This window comes from Arachis hypogaea, chromosome 15 (assembly GCF_003086295.3).
Source record: "Arachis hypogaea cultivar Tifrunner chromosome 15, arahy.Tifrunner.gnm2.J5K5, whole genome shotgun sequence".
NCBI classification, from domain to species: Eukaryota; Viridiplantae; Streptophyta; class Magnoliopsida; order Fabales; family Fabaceae; genus Arachis; species Arachis hypogaea.
Genome location: NC_092050.1, coordinates 78,728,081 through 78,737,551, shown reverse-complemented (window position 1 = coordinate 78,737,551; position 9,471 = coordinate 78,728,081).

The following is a 9,471-nucleotide window of genomic DNA, read 5'->3' as shown; positions in this document are numbered from 1 at the left end:
AATTACGTTCCGAGCACCAAGTTTTTGGCGCCATTGTTAAGGATCACAATTTCGTGCACCACTGACCAAGCGATCCGACAAATCTTGCAGAAGCCTGACCTAGCAAGGCGAATGATGACCTGGGCAATAGAGCTGTCTCAGTATGATATCTAGCACAAACCCCGTCACGTAATCAAAGCACAAGCAATGGTTGATTTCTTTGTTGACGTGACCAGAGATGCTTTCAAGGTCCTAAGCAAACGATGGATGCTCCATGTAGACGAAGCTTCTAACCAAGCATTCAGAGGAGTTGAGATTATTCCAAAAATCTCAGAAGGAATAACTTACAAGAAATCTATTAGATTTGAGTTTCCCATCTCTAACAACCAAGCCGAATTTGAAGCCATGATCGGCGGCTTGATACTAGCCAAGGAGGTCGAGGCGGCAAAGCTTCAAGTTAACGGCGACTCACAGGTCATGACAGCCTAAGTGAATGGGACATACCAAACTCAAGTCCCGTTATTGCAAAAATATCTTGAAAAAACCAAACAATTGTGCAAAGATTTTGAAGAGGTAGTGGTCCAACAGGTACCCAGTGAGAGAAATGCTAGAGCAGATCTTTTGTCAAAATTGGCGAGCATCAAGCCTGGAATGGAAAACCGATCTCTCATCCAAGGCTTTGTAAAGGAGCCATCGGTGACCCTTTGCTTAACCCAAAGTCAAGAGGAACCTGCTTCTTGGATTAACCCGATCCAATGGTTTTTCGAGGAAGGGGAGTTGCCGAAAAACGAGAAAGAAGCCAAGGTTTTGAGAAGAGAGGCTGCTAAATACGCAATAGTGCAAGGGCAGCTATACAAGAGAGGGCTCAACCAATCCTTGTTGAAATGCCTGCGGCCCAGTCTGACAGACTACGTCCTAAGAGAAGTACGTGAGGGGTGCTTGGACACCACATTGGAGGAAAATTCTTAGCTCGGAAGCTCGTTAGAGCTGGCTACTATTGGCCTTCTATGATGATAGATTCTCACGAGTTCGTTAAGAAGTGCAGGAGGTGTCAAGAAAATGTGAACTTTTACAACACACTGGTAGAAGCGCTAAGTTCTGTTTTGGCCCCACGACCCTTCTCCCAATGGGGAGTCAACCTGCTAGACCCCTTCCCATTGGACCCAGGACAGGTCAAGTATCTAATTATAGCCATTGATTATTACACCAAATGAGTGGAGGCTGAACCTATGACAAGCATATCATCTGCGAACTGCCAAAAATTTCTTTGGAGACAGGTGATTGCGAGGTTTGGAATTCTGGAAGGCATGGTGTTGGATAATAGAACACAGTTTTTTGACAAGAAATTCGGAGAGTTCCTGTCAGGCATTGGAATCAAACAAAAGTTCTCATTCGTGGAACACTCCCAAAGCAATGGACAAGTCGAGGCGGCAAACAAGGTCATTCTGAATGGGCTGAAGAAACGCTTGGATCAGAGGAAGGGCTCTTGGGCAGACGAGTTAGCTTCGGTCCTATTATAAAACCCGTAAAATTAGTAAATAATTAGCCAATAACTTAACTATTAACCCAAGAAATTAGAAAATGGAATTTTATAGTTTAATGAGGTAGAGCTAATTAAAATAAGAATTTTGACACCAATTTTAAAGAATTTGGCCCAACCCACTCAGCCCTATATACTAAATGAAAACTCCTTCTTCCTCATTCATTCAGCAAGAACGCTGAAGAGAGAAAGGAGTCCATGAACCCTAACTCAAACTTTCACTCAAACTTTAATTTGATACATCTTCCTACTCCAGCTCCGATAACTGCACTGTTTACGGCCACGCAACCGCAGCGTCGAGCTCTACAAAGCCCAGTACGTGGTAAGGTAAGGAAGTCACATTTTCTTCCTCAATTTCTTCCTTCCCAATTTTGAATTTGATGAATAATTATGTTGAAAATTGTTTAATTTCGGTGTTTAGGTTCGAATTAGCTTGCGGGTTTTGTTGGGTGTGGCTCACTTGAGCTGTGGGTAAGGTAAGAACCCTAAACCTCTTATGGAATTGTTGAGATTTTGAGTTTAGGGATTAACTATAGTGATAAATGTGGTTTATATTGAATATTGTTGGTGAGAAATTAATTGAAGGTCAAAACTTGTGATATCGGAGCTTATTTGAGGAAGTTGAAGCTTAAGATCAATTTTGAGAGTCGAAGTTGATAACTTGGGGTGCGAGGAACGCTTGAGGTATTTCGGGTTTATCAGAAAATCGGCTAAGGTATGGTTTTGGTTTCTCGTATTTAATATATAATGTTTTGTGGAAACTTAGGCTAGATGACCATAGGATAGGTTGGAATGGATGAGTATGTTAAATGCTTAGTACCTTTGATGATAATTATTGATATGGATTGAGTATTTGTTGGTAACTATTGTTTATGATGAAAATAGGTTGAGCATTGGTTTAATAATTGATGATGGTGATGAAAATTCAATACTATATGATGATATATATATATGTGTGTGTGTGTGTGTGTGTGTGTGTGTGTGTGTGTGTGTGTGTGTGTGTGTGTGTGTGTGTGTGTGTGTGTGTGTGTGTGTGTGTGTGTGTGTGTGTGTGTGATGAATTATTGATGATCTTATTGGTTAATTGAGGAATTATGTATGAGATTATGTAATATTGAGGTATGGTTGATTGTGGTAGGATGTGGAGATTGTGGTACTGTAAATGGTATGTTGTGGTGCTATTTGCATGAGGGGGGTGTTGGTATTGAGTTTGACTTTGGTGAAAATAGAGGTTTATGAATTTTTGTGAAAAACTAATTTTTGGTCAAACTTTGGCGAGCTATAGCTCAGCTTCTAGAGCCCCCAAATTCTTTCAAACTTGTTTCATATGAAAATTGGGTCCGTAAAGTTTATGCCGTTCGAAGAACGGATGAAATATATTTTAAAACGAAAAAGTTATGCGCGTCGGAAGTTCGGAGTACAAAATTGAAATTCTGTAGCATTCAGCATTTTTGCCACTCTGCATATCTTGATTACACGACCACTACACGTGACGTGACCAACCCTTCCAGGTTGGGCATCTTGCGTACGCGAGCAAGGTGCTTGCGTATGCGAGCAGGGAAAAATGCGCGTACGCGTGACCCCTGTTTTAAGCAAAATGAACTTTGTGTTTTAAAACCTAATTTCCTCTAAACCTCTATTTTTACTATTTTAACCCCTAGACCTTAGTGGTATTCCTAGTAATGAGATGAAGCTAGGAAGGAAAGGTAGCTTGGGGACGAAGTAAGCTTAGAAAATGACGAATTATGTATGAAACATGCAAAGATATGATGTATATGTGATGCCATGGCCATAATGAATGATTATGCGATGATTATGAACGAATGTAAAGGAGTAATAATGTCAAATTTGAGAATGAATGAACAATGATGATGATATGGATATATTGGATGCGGGGAAGGCGGTAGGGCGCTAATCCCTCGATTCTTTCCCCGCGCTTATTGTGATCTGTGTTCTGTGGGATGTGAGGAAAGTGGTAGGGTGCTAATCTCCTGACGTATTCCCTCACATTCTTTCTCTCTGTGTCTGAAAGGTGGTAGGGCACTAATCCCCCGATTTATTTTCCCCTGGTGCATGCCTCCAGGAGAAGGTGGTAGGGCACTAATCCCCCGATTTATTTTCCCCTGTGCATGACTCCACGAGAAGGTGGTAGGACACTAATCCCCCAATTTTATGCCTTCTGGAGATGCGTAGTCGAGAGATAGTATCCGGGTTAGCTACCGGGTGTGTCGGATTCTGATAGTTAACCGACACGTGAGCTCATGGCCAGTAGGATAGACATTTATCATATGCATTTGCATGATTATGTTTGATTGTGCATCAATTGTGCTTGCCTATGTGATTATTTTGCTTACTTGCTAAATTGTTACCTGTTGTATCTGTATTCTATCTGTGCTTGCTTTGCTTGTTTGTTTGTCCGTGGTTCTACCGGAGTTTGAAAGATTGGAGGAAGGCGGAGAATTGAGGATTTTAATTAGAGTTTGGTTAAGTTTAAGAACTTTAGAGAACCACCCTGTTTATGGTTTACGGTTTCAAATCTTTAAGTTTTATAATCTAAGTGTTGGAGTTCTAGGAATGCCTCTGGCTTTTCCGGGACCTTATATCTTATGTATGCGGCACCTTTACCATGCTGAGAACTCCTGGTTCTCATTCTATACAGATATTTGTATTTTTCAAATGCAGGATGAGAAGCACCACACTATGTATTCTGGAGAGTCTAAGGAAGCAAAGAACTCTTGGGATTTAGGATTGTATTTTATTTATATTTATATATGTTTATAGATTCTCCACCTTGTATTTTATGTTTGTCCCTCTTAGATGTTGACTCGGAGAAACAGGTTGTCGGTTTTGGGTTACTTTGGGGTGTATATATATGTATATGTATACTCTGGTCAGTCTTTGCTTCGCAGGCTGAGCCTGGAGCTTGGTAATTGCATTTTTGGAACTTAGATCTTATATGTTTATATTATCTTTTCCGTTCAATCTTATCCACCTTGCTACTTCTATCCGATCGTGAGTGTTGCGTTGTTCTGCTTGTATTTCATTCAATAACATTTCTTCAAAGGCTTCTAGATAAAACATTTTCCATCTATATTATATATATAATTTTACTTTTAGATGTCGTAATACCTTGCCACCTCAGTTTATGACTTAAGCATAAGACTCTGTGTGGTAGGGTTTTACGTTATGGTATCAGAGCAGTTCGTTCCTGCAGAGCCTAAGAGATGGACTGACTAAGCTTCTGAGCATACTCTGAGTCATGTTTATGTGCTATTTAGGATATCTGACTGATATACATAGCATAAACTTCGTAAGCATGCATTTGTGGCTCTAAGGCACTAAACTTGAGATATTGAGACTGATCACCTTATTATCAATTGTTTGGTGTAAACAGGGACCAAATGGCGTCTCACGGATCCGAGTGAGGTACACGGAGAGAAAATCCCGTGGTTGAACCGGCTCAAGGACGTCGAGATGGAAACTCTGGTGCTGGTACAAGTAACATAGGTCGACACTATAGGTCTGTGACCCTTACTGACTTTCTTAAGAGTGGTCCACCTTGGATTAACAAAAACGTCAACGCTTTGGAGCCCGATCAGTGGTTTCGAGACGTGTAGAGGTTTTTGTACACTCAGCGTGTTCCTGAAGTGCAGTAGGTGGAGATAGTAACTTATATGTTGGAGGGAGATGCTCAGAATTGGTGGCATGAGCTATGTCATACCTTGCAGGTAGAGTTAACAGATATCCCTTGGAATAGATTTAAGATAGAATTTTATAGAAAATATTTCTCGCACGCAATCTGCACTGCAAAAGAGTTGGAGCTAACGCGGCTATGGCCAACCGGTTATCTTTCCTTTCTCTCAAGCTCATTTAATGTCTCTACTTTCATTTACTTTCATACTTTCATTTACTTTGTTTTACTTTTTGCTGATTTACCTGTATTGTCATAAATCGTTAAAGAAAGGGTACTCTTTCCCCTTAACGTCAGAACGGAGATGGCGGCAAGGGGTTTTAACAAGATCCATTCTTGAAAAATGTTTATGTGTTATTTTGAGATTTATTCATGCTGTGTTGATATTTATTCATTATAATTGTTATCAAGTCATAAAATTGACTTCCTAGGACTGATCACCCCGGGAACCTCTGTGCAACAATATACGGATATCCATCGAATTTTGACTTAACAGTCGAATGAAGAAATGATATGGCGGTAAAGCGACCAATATAACCCAATTTTCTAGTCATAAATATCGAAACCATTAAAATGGCAGTCCAAAAGGGCATCACATGGGCCCAACAACAATAATAAAATGACAAAGTTCCGAATTACAAATACAAGGGGCATCAAAGAAATATTACAAGTTCTAAAGCATGTCATTTCCTCGGAATATCAACAATCTTGCCATCTTGAATCATTTTAAAGGCACCAACAGCTGAAGTATAAAAATCGGGATCAAGAAAAGAGACTTGGGCCTTGATCGCCTCCTTAATGATCTCCTTGTTTTTCATCTTCATGTTAGCAGTCTCCTGCCGAGCAGAGTTCGCCGATTTCCTGGCCTCTGCTAGCTTCGCCTCCAGCTTCTTCACTTTGGCCTCCGCTACAGTAGCCCGACCTTGAGCATCACTAAGTTGCTTGGAGAGGGAGAGGTCCCGGTCTGTGAGGCGGCTGATCTCTTTGCCTGCCTCTTTTACTTTTTTCTCTTCCTCGGCAAGTAGGGTCCTCAGGGTCTCCCCCTCAGTCTTCATGCTAGCGATATCCCTTTGGGCAGCCCTATGTTTTCCTTCCAGAACCTGGCATTGAGCCAATACTGGTTCCACCTTTCTGGCAATGGCAGTAACCCAGAGAATGCTCCAGTATGTCCACCTCGCCTGAGTAGCCAGATCCTTATCCCCGAAGAAATCCTCAATGCCCGGCAAGAGTTGGGAGTCGATAAAAATCTCGGAGTCAAAATTCTTCTCCATCACAATGAGAAATTGCCCAGGGCTAGAGTCAGTTTTCCTTTTCTTGGGTTTGAAGATGACGATTACTGCCGGCTCTGGTTTGATCATGACCCCTTTACCCTGATCTGCCTCGTCGGTGGGGTCGGTCTCGGCAGGTGACTTGGTGTGTCTAGCAGGAAAAAGATGAGTCATAAAATGGATCAAAGTGGTGTGTCTGGCAGCCATCCTAACTTCAAATGGATAAGAAAAAATCTATGAAAATGCAAGTCATGAAAAAAAGAGCAAGTCATGAAATCGGGAACAGCATAGTAAGGCACACATCGAGAAAATGGAAGAACAACAATAAAGGGAAGGATCTTACCTACACAATCGCGACCGACCTCCTAGTCACCCATCAAGAGATGGGGGTTAAGGTTGTTAGAACCAAAAATTGCCAACAAGATGTCGGCGATCTGTTGGTTCTATCGACCTAGGCCATCTTAAGTTACCTTGATCATATAGTTTCGGCCGGCACCAAAACTCCAGTAGGCTGGGATCCGCCATTCCCCCTTAAGAGTAAGCCAGAAGGGATGGCGGCCCCAGGTCAGCCTCACTTTGAAAAAGATCTCCTTGAAACTGTGAAAAGAATCTTCGAAAATACCGAAGATCATCCGATTCTGCACGGCCCGAAAGGAGAGGTAACCTTTTTTGTGTTTACCTTCCTAGAAGGGGTTGGTAAAAAGAAAAAAATAGAGGGACACTTCTATGGAGGCCGGGAGCTCCAAGTATTCTCTTACCATCTCAAAGCACCAAATGGCGGCCTGATGAGTATTTTGGTGAAAAATAAATTTCTCCAAAAACACACAAATCTAACCGGCAAGTGTACCGGGTCGCATCAAGTAATAAAAACTCACGGGAGTGAGGTCGATCCCACAGGGATTGAAGGATTGAGCAATTTTAGTTTAGTGGTTGATTTAGTCAAGCGAATTGAGTGTTGGTTGGGTGATTTGTGACTTGCAGAATTAAAGTGCATGGAATTAAAGAGAACAAGAAATAAATTGCTGAAACTTAAAGGACAAGAAATTAAATGGCAGAAACTTAGAGTGCAAGAAATGTAAATTGCGGAATCTTAAAGTGCAAGGAATGTAAATTGCTTGAAATGTAAAGGGGATTGGGACGTGGATTTGCAGAAATTAAACAAGGAAAAGTTAACTTGCATCAAACAGAAGAGTAAAGGGGAAAGGGGATTGGATCGGATCTTATAGCAGAAAAGTAAATAAACATGGAAAGGAAGAAACAGAATGTAAATTGGAGATTTGGATCTCAGGACCCAGAGACTAGAAAACCAAGTCTAGATCTCAATGCCTTCCTAGATCCAACAAGAACAATTGCAAGGAAATTGTAAATTGCAAAGAGAATAGATGAAGAGCAATTAACAGAAAATTAAATTCAATTATGCAGTGAGTAAAGCAGAGAGATCCAAGATTGAGATTGAAACAGAATTTCTTCAATTCTCCAATCCAAGATCTAAGACAAGTGTAATTGAAATTGAAAGCAATAAAACTAAGAGGAAGAGAAGTGAATTCTCCTTCCCCAAGACAAAGAAATTAAAGATCACTCAATACCCAAAGCTCTCCGAAAACTATTATGAAAATTCCAAAAGAAAGCTCCCCGAAGAACTTGAATTCTATCCTATTTATACACTTTCTTCAAATGATCTTCAAGCCTTGAGTTGGGCCTTTGCTCTTGGTGGAATTGGGTTGAAAGAGGCCTTGGTTGATTGCTCTTGAAGTTTGGAGAAGAACCGAAGTGAACCAATTGAACCGGTTTTGAGGTTAGCAAAAGTTGGACCAAAAGTTTGAGCCAAAGTTAGGGGTCTAACTTTGGCTCCAACTTTTCATATCAGCTAGCACATTTTGCTGATATCAACGTTGGTGCCAACGTTAGGGGTCTAACTTTGACCCTAACGTTGGCCTTGCCTAGTGTGCTTGTGGCACCAACGTTAGCCACCAAGTTAGGGGGCTAACGTTGGCGCAAACTTTTGCTCCTTCCCCATTGAATTTTCATGTGCCAACGTTAGCCTCCAAGTTAGGGGGCTAACGTTGGCGCAAACGTTGGATGGCCAGGGAGGAATTCATGTGCCAACGTTAGCCTCAAAGTTAGGGGGCTAACGTTGGCGCAAACTTTTGGTGCCCAGGGGAGAAATTCATGTGCCAACGTTAGCCTCAAAGTTAGGGGGCTAACGTTGGCGCAAACTTTTGGAGCCCAAGGGAGAATTTTCAAGTTCCAACGTTAGCCTCCAAGTTAGGGGGCTAACGTTGGGGCTAACTTTTCAACCAAAAGTTTGTGCAAAAGTTTGATGCTAACTTTAGGTCCAGCTTCTTGCTTCCTGGTTCAATTTCACTTATTCCATTGTCCTCTCTTCACTCCTAGCCATTCCTTCTTGCTTCAACCTTTCTCCAAGCTGTCTTCACCTATCATTAATCAACCAAACTCATCAAAGCTATGCTCAAAATCATGAGATATTCATTCTTTTATAATATGCAACAAATATAGCATAAAACCTCATGAAATGGCATGAATTCATATATGGTTGGTTCAATCAAGGGAAACATGAAAATCTACCTAATTGGCTTGCTTGTGGCTCAAGAAAGTGCATAATTCTAATGAAAACAAAAGAAAAAGACTAGTTAAACTAGGCTAAGATGACTTGTCATCACAACACCAAACTTAAAGCTTGCTTGTCCCCAAGCAAGAAATGAATTAAGCTCAGAGATTCTTTTAATTAAGATGGATTGAGGAACACTTGTAAAGTGCAGTGAGTGAAGTGATCAAGTATCAGTGGAGTGAATTCTAAATCATATGCTCATGCAAGGGTTTCAGTGCTCACTAGTCCTTACATATTGGGAGTCGTAGGTCTTAGGATTTTCATCCAAATGGTACCATGGAGATCTCTTTATATGTAATCACCTTGAAGCAGCTTATAGTTTCTGTGCTTTGGCCTCGACTCTAAGTATCATGTCTCAAAGCGG